Source organism: Schistocerca americana, chromosome 2 (genome assembly GCF_021461395.2).
Source record: "Schistocerca americana isolate TAMUIC-IGC-003095 chromosome 2, iqSchAmer2.1, whole genome shotgun sequence".
Classification (NCBI taxonomy): domain Eukaryota; kingdom Metazoa; phylum Arthropoda; class Insecta; order Orthoptera; family Acrididae; genus Schistocerca; species Schistocerca americana.
In genome coordinates this window covers 296,192,344-296,210,771 of record NC_060120.1, presented here as the reverse complement: position 1 = coordinate 296,210,771, position 18,428 = coordinate 296,192,344, and the positions used below count along the sequence as shown (strand labels likewise).

General features: G+C 41.8%; 1 long non-coding RNA gene across 2 annotated transcripts in view; it reads right to left on the bottom strand.

Annotated features, from left to right (window-relative positions):
• Positions 1-2,102: 2,102 nt before the first annotated feature.
• LOC124595807 overlaps positions 2,103-18,428 on the bottom strand; it is a 146,876-nt gene continuing 130,550 nt past the window's right edge. For both annotated transcript variants that reach the window (XR_006978248.1, XR_006978247.1), the window contains exon 3: positions 2,103-2,370. This is a non-coding gene — a long non-coding RNA (uncharacterized LOC124595807). The remainder of the gene's footprint in view (positions 2,371-18,428) is intronic.

Genomic DNA, 18,428 nt, shown 5'->3' with positions numbered 1-18,428 from the left:
TATTTCAGTATCAGTTTAGCGCACCTAGGTGTTTGTATATGGCTGAAAATAATAATCAAAAAATAAATAAACAGCAAAAAACTTCGATGTTCAAATCTAATGTAACTCACATGTCGCAATTCAACATAATTTCATTGTTACATCTACATGACTACATCTACAGGATTTCTTTGCAATCCAGAATTACGTGCCTGCCAGAGGGTTCATCGAACCAACTTCGGACTATTTGTCTACCGTCCTACTCTTAGACTATCAGTGAAGAAATTTTAAGAAATTATCGCGCCGCCAATGCGTTTTATTGGTACATTTATTATGTACCAGTGCCCTGTGGATGTCAATATGAATTGACTCAAGTGGGGCACTGAATTATTTTTAACTGAATTTCGTTATGCATCTTCACGCATTGCTAAATTTGCACACTTTCATGGTAGGTCAGCAACGGTAATCCAGTATGACTGGTCTGAACGTTGACACAGACCGTTTCGCGGCCGAATGCGCATATTATTTTGCTAATTCGTAACGATATGGGGTACTTTGTATTACTAAAACAGTTATGTTATCTCGATAAGCTGAAATTCATTTTTATTAGTAAAGTTCATACTAATTAGCGTTTCTTCTTTCATTTATATCATATATTTACGTGTTGTGTTTAACACACTAATCAGCATTGATATAGTCTTACACATGATTGAAAACAGTCTGACATAATTAGGATGGTTTTTCAATTTCACACGTGTGCATAGTATGTTGGTAGCACTTTGTCTCCTTGCCTGTTATGCTGTGTAGCAGACTTTAAAGCTGTGCGGATCAGCATAACGAAATGGCGAGGGGTCTCGCTCGTTTTGTCCACGAGTGTACCTGGCGCGCCAACGTCCGAGGGTTTCTCCGCGGAAATGACCGCGGAGAAGCCCTCGGACGTTGGCGCGCCAGGTACATATAGTCTGCGCCCGCGAGCTCGGCTCCAGTTCACCACCGGCAATGGAGGGTGAAGCTTTGACAATGCCAGCCACTCGTGCTGGCGAAACGTCAGAAAAATCATTAGATGAACGTCGGCCGAAGAAGCGGAGACAGAAGCCAGTAGGCAGTTTGTGCGTTGATAAGCATAAAATACCGACCACAATGAAAGAAAAGTAATGCTGGCGCAATTTTTTATCAAGGTCTGCTTTTACTGTATACAGCCTTTCGTTTAAACGTGTTACACAACGATGTTACATGTACGCATATTGTAAATAAGAAGACATTATTGCAATTATTGGTCCATAGCTGACCAGTATTTCTACCTTCCTTTCGCTGGTATACATTACACTCGCACAAGCCTTCAACTGGAAATGGTTGACTGAATGACCGGGATGCATTTCCATGTGTCCCCATTAGATACCCCGGGTATTTGCACTGGGTACTAGTATTGATGAGTTAAAGTCAATTTTGTGTTGCGTTTTTAATAATTTTATGTTCTTGTAAATGATACACTGCGATTCGTTTTTGCACAGGTGATATTTAAAAATGGCGTACTTCTATTCATATCTTCGTGACGAACAAAGTCATCAGAAAAGCAATCATGCTGGTCTATGTCCGCCTGGTAGCTAAATGGTAGTTTCTTGAATCATGTTTTAGTTTGCTTATGGACAAAAAGTTATTTCGATGGTCAAGATAGATAGGGCACCATGTGCAAGCGCTTTATCTCGTTACACCTCGACTTCGCCGGTTGATGACATGGGGAAGACTGAGTCAACGTCCAGCAACGACGTGCAAAACTACAGAGCGTGGCTTAATTCATTCTATGCCTTACGAACCCGTAATTGTATGCATTGTTATCGTCCACAAAAATTTATTGAAATTTAGTTTCTATATGTGGTGATTTTCCTGTGAATGTGTGTGTGTGTAAGCCCATAACACATGAATGTATTTGTTGTCTCAATAACGTAAGACAAGCTACATAAACTTTCATTTTTTGTCATTAAGCCAAAATAATTACCACATGCTGAAATTGACAGTGGACCTGACATCTACATAAACCAAATGTGAGCTTACATCAAGAATTGCACTCCACGGATTCCATGAAACGGGGTATCTGGGAAGCGGAAAGAAAGATACGCATTTTATTTAAATGCAATACAATCTTTATTAACGGTTGTGGCATTACAGTGTTAGTTCTAACTAATTGTACAGAGCATTATCGGCAGTTGCTACTGAAGACCACCATTGATGAATGGAACACTAGGAGGTATAATTGATGCTTAAAACAATTTTTATTTCTTGACAAACTTTTAAATTAAAGGTTCCGAACAGTCAGATGGTCAGCTTCATATTAACTACAACACAGTAGTACATAGTAGTCTTAATTTCGTTGAGGGTCGTTGATTGTCGCTCCTGAAATGAAACGAGCATATATCACGGTTGAAGCTGATAAAAAATGTAATAGAGGGTTTCTCAGAAAATAAAAATTCTTTTTATCAAATGCAGCATTCACAAGCATCTTCACACGAGCTATACTTCGGAAACAACAGCATTACATGATGTACCCTCAACCACACACGATAAGGTAGTTGCAGATGTAGATGTCTAAATAACCTTTTAGCTGACGACCTCGCAACGTTAAACAAGTTTGATGCCGCTGTAAAAACTTAGAGGACAGACGGACACCAGAGACGCGACAGACGTTGAACTTCTTTGCATTTGTGTGTAAACGCTCACTTTAGTAGCTTAGTGACGCATTTATAATTTATATGCTTGTAGAGGGAGCAACGTTTGTGCATTTTCTTCAAATATGATACTCTAATCGACACGAAATAAAGTAATTATTGCCTTTCCTGAAAATTTTGACAGAATAAATTTGCTACATTCATTAGCGTATGAAACAGGAAACTCTTCCTAATGTTCTACAAAGTTATATTTATCTCGTTACAAACCGGTTTTAGACTTCTTAGACAACATTCAGATGACAACTGAATCACGGTAACACGTTTAAAATAACATGAGACTTCCATTAATATCATAGAAGACACAAAAGATACAAATTGTTTACATAGGAAAATTTTACATTTTTTGTCTCCCAAAAATAATTACGTTAACTAGAGAAGGAAACAAATTTTTTAGGTGGAGATGTATTTAGCAAATGATGAAAAAATAATTTTGAATTCATAATTTCAGCCTATTATTTTTAACGAAAACTTAATTTAACGGAGGGGAAAAAGGAAATTGGTTTTTATCATTTAACACTGTTAACGTTCTGGGTCATATGATTGTTGATTTCCAGCAGAGTCTCATTTCTGTTTTTCTTTACAGAAAAGAAAGCTTCTCTTTCTACATCGTAAGATTAGTTTTCTTTTAAAAGATGATCTGCTGAGGCTGAATCGTCCCTTTTTAATTTCCATCTTCTCTTTCTACATCGTAAGAGTCGCTTTCTTTTAAAAGATGATCTGCCGAGGCTGAATCGTAACTTTTTAATTTCCATCTTCTCTTATGTTCAGTTCACCTATCATAGCTCTGCCTAACTGACCAAAATATATAGATTCCCACAGTGCTTCCATGAGATTTTATATACACCACTATGTGCAGTGTGTCTTTACTACTGAACAAATTTTTTCATATGCTGTTCGAGCTACAAAATGCTGGTATATAGTTACGAGACTTCAACTTTTTAGGGAGGTTATTGGAAATTTTGCCAAGATATGGGATGACGCATCAGCTTTTCTACTAGTGACTGGTCCTTGTTCTCCAGTGTACAGAAGTGGTTAATTTCACGTGTTTTCTTTTTTCGTAGTGTATTATCAATTAGGGCAGAACTCTCGTCATTAATGGAAGCGTTATCTTCGATGGTCTGCAGTTCTGTTTGAAAGGCAGCTACAGATAATAAAACAGGTATTAGGAGATGCACCTTTGAATGCAAAGCTGCATGTTTGTGGCTGTGTAGGTGCTGGGATTTTGCAGGGATTACACTCTCTGTGACCACGGTATTTCTGGAAACGCTAAATAAGTGTCTCTTTGTGTTGATATCCATATTAAGGTCCAAGAAATTTATGGAAGAGCCTCTCAGATCTTCTGATCCTCTGAATTCTCTTATGTTAGGGGTTCAGCTGCTGTAGTACCAGTCCACAAAAACAGCACATCGTCCTCATATCTGAAACAAAATTTTTGAAATTCAGTGCGTCTTTCTGTGAGAAATTTTGTTTGAAATCGTCCAGGAAAATTTCGTATATTATAAGGCTGAGAGGAGAACCAACAGCTTGGTCATCAGCTGACTATAGTAAGTGTTTTGAAAATCTAATTAATTCTGTTTTACATACACTTTAGTAGCAAAGATTATATCATGTATTTCTACAGGATTTACTCTGAGTTTGTGCAAAAGATCTGTTAATATGTTTATACAGCCATCAGTAGGAATATTTGCAAATAAGCTAGTGATGTTAAATGATTTTAGTTTAGAAATGGGTAGGGTCTTTGTATCTTTTATTTTATCAACAAGAGCTATGAATTTTTTATGCAAAACGTGGGTTGGTTTACAATTGGTGTCTTTTTAATGATGTAATCTTTCTCTTTCGCTAAAACTAACAAGGATCAGAAAAGGATGACACTACTGGTCGTACTGGAAGGTCATCTTTATCTAATGTAAGTGAGCCATAGAATCTAGAAGCCACTGGATTCATATTAATAAGCATACGACTGCTGATTCCAGACATAATATTTTTACACGATTTGATGGTAGTGTTTACTTGCTTCTTTTAAATTTTATTAATGGCCTTTGGGCATCACCCATACATCTTGCTTCAGACCAGAAAAAAACAACAATTATCTGCCACATGCCTTTAATATGGTACGCAAATTCACATATTTACTACGTCATAATATAAAAAATTCTTTTTTCCTATGTTCTTATTTTCCCTTCTACTATACAATCGTACAAGAGGTCATAGACTTTTATGTCTTCTGTTATTAAAGAGTTTAAACGTTTGTTGGTAAGACGTTTCCAGAGTTCATCAGATGCTGTATTTGTTTCGTAGATTCTTGATATCTTTTGTGGCAGCCAAAGAAAATGTGTCTGACGTCTTCTTTACTGCCGCAGTCACGTAAAGAAGGTGTGATCATGTAGTGGCGGTAGAGATGTTGCTGGAATCTCCATTGATTGAATCGAAGCCGTGCCATTATCACTATATTTTCCCTGTATCTGCTATATTGGTATCAAGGACGTGGTCGGAGATTAGGTATCACTGTGGCGTAATGTGTCCCTTTAATTTCATAAGACCGTTTAGATGTTTTCATTCAATCGGACCCTGTTTACAATCCTTGTGATATGAAGAAAGTCGTCAGGCAGCACTTTAACATACTTCACTGAGTCCGTACATACAGCTTCTTTAACCTTGTTCATTGGATATTGCAGTCGGATCTTTCTGTAAATGCGGCCGACCGGAACTATCATGCAAATTGTTCACTTTGATAACGTAATCACTTCATTGGGAAGAACTGAACTGCTGAAGTTGTGACGCTTTTGAAGATAATTCTCTTCTTAAAGTTGCACAACGTACTAATTTCACTGCGCGAGAGAGCGTCACTACAGGGAGCAACAGTTTTTAAAACGTGGGCTACCAAATGTTTCGTAGAAATATCATCGCCTGAACACACCAGTAAGTTCTACTTTCAGTTCATCTGTCTGTTTTCAGAGATTTTAAACGATGGAACATATTTAATATGTTTATTTAAGACTTTGAGCTCATTCGTGGTAGTTCTGTTATATGATAAGTTCGTTATTCGATCAGAAAGCTGTTAATTCTGAACAGGTGTTGTTTGTGGTTTATCTTTCTTTAACTGTAACCGTTTTTCATTTTGGCGCCGATACATTTCGTAGACAATTGCAGTTTTGTCCTGTGTGTAAATAACGTCTGTGTAAGTTGTACATCAGTTTTATCGACGTTTGCGATATTCAGTTGTCACCGGAAGATGGCCTAAGAAACCGAAAGCTGGTTCGTGATCACATAAATATAATTTTGTAGAACATTGTAACTGTTTCGTATTAAATATTATTCTCATATTCTGCCAAGCACCGACGGAAAATTCAGTTAATGTTTCATATGGAGGACTCATCTGCATTCTCTCTCCAATATCCTGTTAGCAGACAGGGCCAAGAACTGCAGCAGACCACCAAACGTCATTGAGTCGACAATAACAGGATACCTCGAGCAAATATCACGGAATAGGAGCTGTGGTGGCGAATAAAAGCAGAGAGGTGAAACGCCAGCTTTTCGCTCCAGTGGACGCTCGGCTGGACCGTGCAGTTTAGCCTCCGGATCTGAGAAAGCTGGCCGCCTTACGTCAGCTCCGCCGCTCCACCGAGCATTACCCAAAAACAATGAATCACTCTGAAGCGTGCCGACTGAAAGTGTCACGATAGAACGTAAATTTAAAACGCGCCGACTCATCCTCTCGGCCTTGAACGGAGTCAGTGGAAGAATCCAGAAAGACTCCAGAAAAACGAGCGGAGGACTTCGACAACAATAGCCGTTAGTTACGCTTCGGAGGACGGACCTGTCACTGGGCAAAATGCTGTTGGCAATCGCGAGAGAGGCGGGAGCCTTTTTTGTTACATCGGGCTACCGGATCTGCAAATGTGACGCAAGAGACACGCCCATGATTCGCATCAGTGATGTAATTCGAATTGATGTCAATGGCGTTCCGTAAATCACTGTATTTTTGCGAAATGTTTTCCTAGTGGCTACTTTTCCTACATTCAAGGTGGTATGGTAGTGTTCCATTGTCTTGCCTAGTCCGTCATTTAGCCTTTGGAACAAATGAAAATACCTAAATCTGGACTTCTTCTGAACGGTGATGAGCTGGGCGCATGTTTTACTATCTAAAGTGATTGACAGTAATGAGTTTTGTGAAGTGTATAAAATTTACTGTTACGTATATGAGTGTGATAATCCTCACTAGTTTTCTAGCTACTCATTACCACCCTGTGTTCCGCTTCCGATGCGTCCTAACAAAAATGCTACAATTTCTAAATCCGAACTTCTTGAAACCTTTGATTCACCTGCCGTAGAAAACCAAAGAGATGTACATTTAATTTCGGAGATTTTATTGGAAGATCAGCGATCATGTCATTCATAGATAAAAAATTGCTGAAGTGCGAGTAGACCTCACACTCCGATGGTTCAGTACAAACTTAATTATGTATACAGACATTTCATTCATCTCAGGAATAGAGGATCGCGACCATTTTTACCTCTTATCGATATTGATACTGGCAAGATATCGGACCCAAGAATTGCAAGACTTTCGACAATGTTTTAATTTTAAATTTAATTTTTTTGTCTTAACAAACTGACAGACATACAGTCGTGTAATATGACAAAAATATATTTTTTTCATGTGATACAATTAGAAATTGGTAATTCTCGTATTTTTTCCGTTACTTGTATTATAGAACCTTGTTTCTTGCCAAATTTCATGATTCCAAGTCAATAGGAAGCACACTATACGTTTTGGTGAACGAGTTTGCAGCTATCGAAATACACTGAGGTGTCAGAAGTCATGAGATACCTCCTAATATCACATTGGGCCTCCTTTTGTCCAGTGCAGTGCATCAACTCGACGAGGCATATACTTAAAAAGTAGTTGGGAGTCCCCTGCAGAGATATTGAGCCCTTCTGCCTCTACAGCCATCCATAATAGCGATGGTGTTGTCGGAGCAGGATTCTGTGCAAGAACTCATCGCTCGAAATTTCCTCGTCGTTTGGCTGAGAATCGTCTCCAAGTAGCCGAGCGTAACCATTTCCAGTCAAAGAGCGGTTCCGTTGAACCAGGGGGCCCAGTCCATCCAATGAAAGCACAGCCACGCTGTTATCTAGCCACCACCAGCTTGCACAGTGCCATCTTGTCAACTTGGGTTCATGGCTTCGTGCGGTCTGCTACTATCAGCTCTAACTGAAAACGGGACTCATCTGACCATTCCACGAATGTCCAGTCGTCTAGGGTCCAACCGATACGGTCACGAGCCCACGAAAGGGGCTGCAGACCACATTGTGCTGTTAGTAAAGGCACTCGCATCGGTCGCCTGCTGCCATAGACCGTTAACGCCAAATTTTGCCCCACTGTTCTAACGGATACGTTCGTCGTACGTCCCACATTGATTTCTGTGGTTATTTCACGAAAACGCCGCTGCTCTCGGTCGTCAAGCGCAAGCCGTCTGCCACTGCGTTCTCCCAAGTAATGCCTGAAAGTTTGTATTCTCGGAACATTCTTGACACTGTGGATCTCGGAATACTGAATTCCCTAACGATTTCCGAGAACACATGTCCCATACGTATAGGTCCGCCTACCACTCCGCGTTCGATTTCCGTTAGTTCCTTTCGTGCGTCCATAATCTCGTTGGAAAGCTTTTCCTATGAATCACGTGAGTACAAATGACAGCTACGCCGAAGCACTGTCCTTTTATACCTTGTGTACGCGATACTACCGACATCGGTAGTGTGAATATTGCTATCCCGTGACTTTCATCATCTAAGTGTGTGTGACATAAGTGGTCGTATCTTTTGACTGCATTCACTTAGAAGCTTAAATTTCTTACATCGCGAAGACGTAAACTGCAACTTGATAACTGTACCAGTTTACGAGAAAAAGGGTTCTTAACAGTCGGACAGCAGAGAGACGGATGAACGAAAAATGGATTTTTAAGAGCTTAGTTTTTACCAACTGAGGTGCGGAACCCTAATAATGAACAACGCCACAAAGATCTAACCCAAAGAATGCACATGTGTGGTGACTTTGTCCTGAGCATAATGAGTTAGAGTACACTCGTGGGGCCGGCCGATGTGGCCGGGCGGTTCTAGACGCTTCAGTCTGGAACCGCGCGACCGCTCTGGTCGCAGATTCGAATCCTGCCTCGGGCGTAGATGCGCGTGATGTCCTTAGGTTAGTTAGGTTTAAGTAGTTCTAAGTTCTAGGGGACTGATGAGCTCAGACGTTAAGACCCATAGTGCTCAGAGCCATTTGAGCCATTTTGATTACACTCGTGGACCCGAACACCCCTCGGGCAGCTACCCGCGACTGTTCATCTTGACAGCCTGAACACTTGTCAGATTTCCTTTAGTAGTTCCTGTTGCAGTTTTCCGCCTTACGAGCAGAAACTGTTAGCACCACTTCATGGCAGTCCCAAAGAAGACAGCATCACCTTGCTTGATGATCGCTGAGTCCCTGTATCTTTCTCGGCGGTCAGGAAATGCACCTGATTTCGTTGCTCTCTTTCTTCTTTCTTATGTCAGAGTAATAGTGATACACGGAGCACTCGTCCGTGTCATTAGGCCGCTAAAGATATCATCCGTAACGGTCAGACATAACTATGACATATCCGCTGCTGCATCTGTTAGTGTGTGCCTTTTGAATGGATGTCTGTGATTGTGAAACTCAGTGATAGGACGCCTCGTCCAGTTCAAAAAAGTCGTTAAAATGTTGAAAATTGATCAATGACTATTTTTTATTTTTTCTACTATCGCCTCCATTGTGATACGCCGGTCTTTGGGCCTCTGCTTATCTTGCGATTCCCAATTCGTTACAGGGATATAGTCTGCCAGTTTGTTCTTCGCCATTCAGCCTTGTCTGACCGCCCTCGGAGCCTAATTGTAATTTGTAATTGCAATTTGTGCCGTCCAAGCCGAAGACGTGACCCACCGGCACCTGTGCTGGTAAAGAGCCGACTCTCATGTACATCCTTCGGTATGGCCATCCTGCTTCACGCAGGTCCTCCAAGCTACGTGGCTAATATTTAGTTAGGTACACTTCTTACGTTTCTCGATGTCACCACAGCACCTTCAGCAATCAAATCCACTTACTTTGATATCAGCGTCTTCCTACTGAGTACATGGTTTTTGTTCCGCCAGCACCATTGCGCTTTGAACCACTGCCTTTGTTGAGCTCTCCCACAGCCCATTGCAAATAGGATGTTTATAAGTTACGTGTTTATAGCGTAGTGGCGCAGTAGTAAGACACTGGACTTACAAATGGGAAGCCAGTGGTTCAAATCCCTGTCCAGCCATCCACATTTTGGTTTGCCCTGGTGTCCCTAAAGTATTTAACGCAGATGTCTGGATGGTTCCTTTGAAAAGACACGTCTGACTTCCCTCCATACCTTTACCGTATTGAGTTCGTCCTCTCTAAGGACCACTCCCTCGCTGTCAGAAATAGAACAAACGATTTATGAAACATGAAAACACACAGAATAAAGTGTACCGGTACATCATTGCTAAAAGACACTTATCCAAATTCGTTAAAGTGATGTTATAATGTGGCAATACTCGGTGAAGACAATACATCATTCACGATAATCGCCGGCTGCTGTGAGCGAGCGGTTCTAGGCGCTCCAGTCCGGAACCGCGCGGCTGCTGCGGTCGCAGGTTCGAATCCTGCCTCGGGCATGGATGTGTGTGATGTCCTTCGGTTACTTAGGTTTAAGTAGTTCTAAGTTCAAGGGACTAATGACCTCAGATGTTAAGTCCCATAGTGCTCAGAGCCATTTGAACCATTTTTGCATCAAGAGCAACACAATAACTCATCTTCGCAGGCGTGGCCAGAAATAAGAGATAGGTCTGTGTGCAAATGTTTACATACAAATCCCTGTTCGAACCGAGAGCCGTCCCTTGTCAGTGGACGTCCAGTTGAGGTATTGGCGTGCAAAATTCCAGCCTTCGCCGCCGATAAACAGCAGTCGGAACGGGTGCATGAACCGATCGCACGCTGCGAAGGTTCACATGCAGCAACATTCGCTGAGCGGTCGTTTATGGGAGACAGTTGGTAGCCGCTTGGTTCATCCGTGCAGTCAGTTGATCAACAATTGCACCTCTGTTCACCCTTGCACATCTCAGCAGCCGTCGTTCACTCCTGTCATCTGTGGTCAATAGTGCATCAGATTTGCCTTGCCGCCGGTTTTGGATAGCGCCATTTTGTTGTATACACCTGCTACTGCCTCCACCTGCCGCAAGTTGACGTTGAAACTAGACGGTGGGCATATTAATGTGACTGAGCAGTGTAGTACCAGTATTGCTATAAATCTGTATTACGTACTTCTCCACAGGCAAGGCGAAGACAGAGTGTATTGAAATGACTCTGTTCATTGACGTATGATTTATACATAAATTATGAGATGGGACAGCCAAATATAACTTTTGATCGTAAATGCCACACAAAAACGTCGTTCTCGGCCAACGAGTCATCGAATCATTATCGCGACTACGAACAATGTCTACAGCAAGAAAGCCGCTTTGCAGTTAATCTCCATACTAACTGTCCGCCTCCTTAGCGCAGCGGTGGCATTACCGCTTTCTACACTAGGGGGCCTGGGTTCGATTCCCAGCAGGGCACTGGGTGTTGTGTTCCCTTCATTATCATTTTCCCATCAACATTGGTGCGCAAGTTGCCGAAGTTGCGTCAACTAAAAAGACTTGCAATACGGGGACCGAACCCCGAAGAGGGTGTCCCATCCAATAAATGCCATACGATCATTTCATTTTTTTTTCCATGCTAACTAAGCCTTCCCCTCCAAAATGTGCAAGAATTGATTTACAATCAGTCAAAAACCACTTTGGCTCATGATGAAAGACAACAGACGCAAAAATAAATCACGGAGAATTGTAATAAGACGTCGAAAGTCGCCGGCCGGTGTGGCCGAGCGGTTCTAGGCGCTTCAGTCTGGGACCGCGTGACCGCTACGGTCTCAGGTTCGAATCCTGCCTCGGGCATGGATATGTGTGCTGCCGTTAGGTTAGTTAGGTTTAAGTAGTTCTAAGTTCTAGGGGACTGATGACCTCAGATGTTAAGTGCCATAGTGCTCAGAGCCATTTGAACTATTTTTGAACGTCTAAAGTCAATCAAATCAGTTCACACGACGGAGCTGAATCAGGTCTCCATAAAAGGAGCCAACGGCAAGAGAATAAATGCTTTCATTCAGAAAACGTATTATTACACCCGCACTACCATTTTGACACGCACATTAAAATCATAGCGAACAGTTATAGTAATAATTGCAGACACGTCATAGTTCAAACGCAATTTTGCAAGTGAAGATCCACAGTTTTAAGCAAAATAATTTAAACAAATTGCTCAGTGCAATGCAGTGTGGAACAAACTTTAAACAGTTTCTCACTGCAAGTGTCCGGAAGTATTTGCAGACTTTAATAAAAGTTTCATTTCTGTAAACTGTTAACGGCATTAATGATTTGTGGAATTCCAACATTCTGCTAACAAATGACTTAATGCGTAGTAATTAGTTGCATCAGTGATATAGAATACTTAAATGTGAACTGTTTAGCTGTAACTGCCAACGGCCTTGCCACGATGGTAACACCGGTTCCCGTCAAATCACCGAAGCGCTGTCGGGCTGGGATAGCACTTGGATGGGTGACCATCCGGTCTGCCGAGCGCTGTTGGCAAGTGTGGTGCACTCAGCTCTTGTGAGGCTAACTGAGGAGCTACTTGATTGAGAAGCAGTGGCTCCGGCCTCGTAACCTGACATACGGCCGGGAGAGCGGTGTACTCACCACATGCCCCTCCATATCCGCATCCAATGACGCCTGAAGGCTGAGGATGACACTGCGGCCGGTTGGTATCGTTTGGCCTTCATGGCCTGTTCGGAGTTTAGTTTTAGTTTTAGATGTAACTATATAAATGTTATACCGGGAAATTATATCATAAATCACGCGACAAAGCCTCAGGCAATGCTTCCAAAGTGAACAAATACGGTCGGAACTAATCACCATTAACTAGCAACTAAGACAGAAAATTAAAGAAATAGTAAGAATACTGGTTGCTTAATTAATAAACACACAGGAACTGACTATAATAAACATGGATGGACGCTGTAAGGAGGCCGAAAACTTGGATTTAACTTAATGTCATCTGTGCGTTGCATAAATATTCATTGTGATCAAGAGATCAAGATTCACACAGAAGCTACACCCTTTCTTAAGTTGCAGAAACAATGCTGACGTTTTAACACTACATGCAGTATGAAATATCTGCAGTCGGCACCTCCATTCCCCACTGTGACCGAGCGGTTCTAGGCGCTTCACTCTGGAACCGCGCGACCGCTACGGTCGCAGGTTCGAATGCTGCCCCGGACATGGATGTCTGTGATGTTCTTAGGTTAGTTATGTTTAAGTAATTCTAAGTTGTAGGGGACTGATGACCTCAGATGTTAAGTCCCACTGTGCTCAAAGTCATTTGACCCATTTTGAACCTCCATTCCCTGGCCATAATTACGAGCAAACCATTGCTCATTTAAACATCTTGGGCGTGTTTTTGTCTCAGCTTTCGCATCTTTAACAGGTCAATAGGTATTTATTGAAAGTTAATCGCAGTAACCGGGCCAGGAAACTCGCGCACGTCTGCTCTTGTTGTGTGGTGGTTCTGCATCCCCCTGTATCTCGCCTCTCACTGCGCTCCGCGAGCACCAGCAGTCAGAATGCTATTACGACAATTCTCACATGACAACTCGTCTCCGGCAAGCACATTTAACAGCAGTTACTATTAGCCTACTGCCAGCTGGGACAAGTTTGCTACGTGGTTCAACCACGCTAGTTTTTTAAAAGGATTACATTTGCTGCTCTGACAAGATTCTTGAACTAACCAATACAGGTGTCACTGTTTGTATTGCAAGCAGAACGGATTTAACAATCGCTGTTTCACGCGTTTTCTAATTGTCGCTAGATTAAAAGTCCTTATAAGAGTTACTGCTTTCGATTTGGAGGAAATTTAATTTCGATTGTAAATATTACTCCACATTTAGGTTAATGCACCATGAAGCATGATGAAAACGAGACAACTCTGACAGTCAAAAAATGTGTTATTTTCTCAGTTGCTGTCACTGTTTTCAGATCGTAGGTTTTTCGTCTTGTGTTAAAACGCCAAGACTTATTACTATCAATCTGGAGGCCGTGGATATCAAAATTATGACCATATTAACACTACTTAGAAGCTTGCTGCCTCAGCAGTGGCTAGGGCAAGTGAAAGGTACAGTGTTCCGTTTATAACCACTGAAAAGAAAGTGGCTCCATTCAAAGACGCTGTACTGAAATGAGCAGTGATGAGGAAGAAGCAGTGCCGGTTCAAGGCGCGAACGACACACGCCAACCCTCGGGGCGCCGCAACTATGGGGATTTCTGTACAGGACGTATTACAAAAGTAACGACGGCATGGTGCACCAAGCTGAGAAGAGAGCCAGAGCCGACCAAGTGCAAAGTTTGTACGCAGTGCGTATCACAGTTAGTGGCGAAAACCGACTCGGATGTCCACGAATCGACCCTGGAAAGAAGAATGCCTCAAATAAGTCAAAAAATGTTAAAATGTGTGTGAAATCTTATGGGACTTAACTGCTAAGGTCATCAGTCCCTGAGTTTACACACTACTTAACCTAAATTATCCTAAGGACAAACACACTCACCCATGCCCGAGGGAGGACTCGAGCCTCCGCCGGGATCAGCCGCACAATCCATGACTGCAGCACCCAAGACCGCTCGGCTAATCCCGCGCGGCCTCAAATAAGTCCTTGTCCTTCTACGGAGCCGGAAAATTCGAGGTTCCATATGTTTGCACAACTGAAAGAGACAAAAGGTTATACTTCCCAAACTTGCCTGATGAAAATTTACTAAATGTGCAAGACATTACGTGTATAACCGTCATTACAATTAAATCTAGCAGAAACTGGCCTTTCTCGATGAAAATTTTCCTTTAGTCTGTCAGTTTCAGAAGTCTGTTTTAACAATTATTGTGCAACATTTATGACATGTCTGTGGCATCTACCAACATAGGAAAAAACAAGTGCGAATTTCCCATTGGAGAAGAAGTAAAGCAGGGCGATACTGTATCCCCGAAGTTATTTATAGCAGTTCTCGAGATAGCTATGTCCAAAATTATTTGGAACAACAGAGGAATAAAGATAAATGGTAAAAGGCTCACCAACCTGAGATTTGCTGACGATACAGTGGTCCTAGCTAACAGTAAGATGGAAATGCAGTCCTCTTTTTTAAAAGACTTAACAGATCGTTGTCAGGAAGTTGAACTTAAAATAAATCACTCTAAAACTAAGGTTATTCATAATAAGTTGGTAGCTGCAGGACAAGTAACACTGAACGGCAACATCCTAAACAATGTTACAGAATACGTTTATCTGGGGCAATTAATTAACACAAAAGGGGATTTGAAACCTGACATTTTTTGTCGAATTAAACTGGGTTCGAGGGTTTACGGAAGGAATGCAACAGTTTTCAAATCTAACATGCTAGTCTACTTAAAGAAGACAGTTTCTGATCAGTGTGTCCTACTGGTTTTAACGTGCGGGTGTGAAACTTGGACTTTAAAATGAATTCTTCAAAAGGAAACTTAAAACTGCTCAGAGAGCTATGGAAAGCCCAATGTTAGGTCTCACTAAGAAACATCGACAGAAAAGTGAAGACATTCGACCAATAACAGGAGTAAAAGATATATAGAACCGGTTAAGGCTCTAAAACGCAGTGGGCAGGACATATTGCACGAAAGAAGGAGGGAAGATGGACAAAATCAGTTTTAGAGTGGAGTCCCAGAGAAAAACGAAGACCACCAGGACGAACACCTGATCGCTGGGATAAGGAACAGGGAAGTTGCGGGCTTCAACTGGCAGAAGACAGCAGCGGACAGAGATGCATCGAAAAACCCCTTAAAATATATTTAATAACTTAAACAGGCTACATCTTGTATAGATTGAATTAGCTGAACAATAAATAAATGTACATACCCTTCTAACAAAGTATTTCAGGAGTTTTAATGGTTTAAATAATCTTTTGTCTCGTAAATTTGGTGATTTCTACTGGTTTCAACACATCTGGGGAACTTGCTCGGGTTTTTTTGGTGATTTTGCCATCACTGTTTGCGGTGCTTCCAATATTTATAATACTTCCATAAACTGTGAAACTAGAGATAATGGCTAACGGTTTATGATGATCTTCAAGCAATTCGTTCACTTATCACTATAGTCGAAACAAAGAAAACGTGGCAAGGTTGTCTCTGTTGATGGTATAGTTTCCGAATGTTTAATTTCATAAATTTACGTCGAACAATTTTGAGAATTTAACTTTGTAAACAAAATAAATACTAGTAAATTATCGTCAAGGCATAAAATGCATTTACCTGAATCGATTGCCTTATTTACAAGACAAAAATTAAGGATGATTATACTTACAATTTATCAGTTTATCTGAATGAATATATTCCAGTGCGCTTTACTATGCTGACACTGACTCAGAAGAAGGGCCTTGATCCTGCTGTCATGTACCGTGATCTGGTTATGGTCCACGGCAAGGAGGAGTCACGCAGAACGTGTAGGTAGAGGGCATATGTCTTCCAGTATGACTAATGATTATGCCATACGCCATACGTAGATCCAACACACTTCGGTGCACTCATAACGCAAAATGTTCATGTCGCCGTCCCCATCCACTTCCATCATTCCTGAGATGCAATGAGTCAGACGACGTAAGGTTGTTGAACATAACCAGTGCATAAGAAGCGCAGGTGAAAGCCCGCGAACCGTGCAAGGCGACGGAAATGCCGCACGACCTTCTGTACTGAGAAGAAGGCCGTTCGTGTTAGTCGTATTATGCACACCCAGAAGGACGAAGAAGAAGAAGACTCAGAACAGCAGAAGCTCCGCCGTCGCTCCTGTGATCTAGCAACATTGCTTTTAGTCTCTGGGTCCGCCCTAGTTTGTAAGTTTCTGATAATACGCAATACACATTCTACATCTACATACACACTCCGCTAGCCACCAAGCGATGTGTGGCGGAGGGCACAATTCGCACCAAAGTCGTATCCCCCCCTCCTCTGTACCACTCGCGGATGGCACGAGGGAAAAACGACTGTCTGAATGCCTCAGTACGAGCTCTAATTTCCCTTATCTTTGAATGGTGATCATTGCCAGATTTGAAAGTTGGTGGTAATAATACATGCTCTACATCCTCGGCGAAGATCGGATTTCGGAATTTAGTGAGCAGCCCCTTCCGTTTAGGGCGTCGTCTATCTGCAAGTGTATCCCACTTCAAACTTTCTAAGATATTTTTAACGCTCTAGAGATAGCTAAATGTACCAGTCACGAATCTTTCCGCTCTTCTTTGGACCTTTTCAATCTCTTGAATGAGACTCGACTGGTAAGGTTCCCATACAGACGAACAATACTCTAAGACTGGACGAACTAACGTATTGCAAACAATCTCCTTTATTGAAGGACTGCATCGCTTCAGGATTCTACCAATAAACCGCAATCTAGAGTTCGCCTTGCCCGTTACTTATGTAATCTGATCATTCCATTTGGGATCATTTCGAATAGTCGCACCCAGATACTTGACGGATGTTACCGCTTCCAAAGACTGGGCATTTATTTTGTACTCATACGTTAATGGTGATTATCGCCATGTTATACGCAGTAGGTAACACTTACTAATATTGAGAGATAACTGCCAATCATTACATCACGCATTTATTTTCTGCAAACCTCATTGATTTGTTCACAACTTTCGTGTGGTACTACGTTCCTTTAGTTACAGCGTCATCGGCAAACAGTCCAATGCCGCTGTCAATACCACCAACCACATCGTTTATGTAAATCGTAAAGAGCAGCGGACCTATTACGCTGCCCTGGGACACACCTGAAGTTGCGCTTGTTTCTGTTGAAGTCACCCCATTCAAGACGATATACTGCTCTCTGTCTGTTAGAAAACTTTCTATCCAACCGCATATGTCATCGGATAGATCGTAAGCGCACAGTGTGCTATCCCATTTTTCTCTCTGCAGCCTTAACATACTGCGCTTTACTGTACATGCCTTACTTCATAGAGACGAACTTCTTCGTCACTTTAAACTTCATCCTATTCTCAGAGATTATAACGTCTGCCTCGAGCATGCTTTTCCATATGATTCTACTTGCGTATGGATTTCGCTGCTTATTTACTCAAACATCTCATTTGGCCTCTCGCGCCTGAACAAACCCAGTCGCGCAGACTAGCATAAGATTGCAATCCAACCTAGGACTTCGTCTCGACAAATAGTGCCTCTAAGTGCTAGTCTTATCTTCTTTTTTACAAGCTGTCATAGTAAAAAGCCAGTCCTATATCATTTCGAAGAAATGTCTATACCGCTCCAGCTTAAATTGCAACTCACACTAACACATCCACAGAAAAATCCTTGATAATTCTTGCACTCTCATTTGCGGTTACTTCACTTCACGAGATTATACGATCGGAGTAATACGAGAAAGGCACATTTACCTAGAGCACATTGAAGTCGGAGTGTGAAAGTTAAAGATTAGGAGGTCAAGAGCCATCTGCTATTCTAAAGGCTTTGCCCCACTCTTGCGGGGAAAGGGCAAAGGGAAAGACGCTGAGGAGGCAGTAGTCAAGTATGACGACACCTTAAAGTGG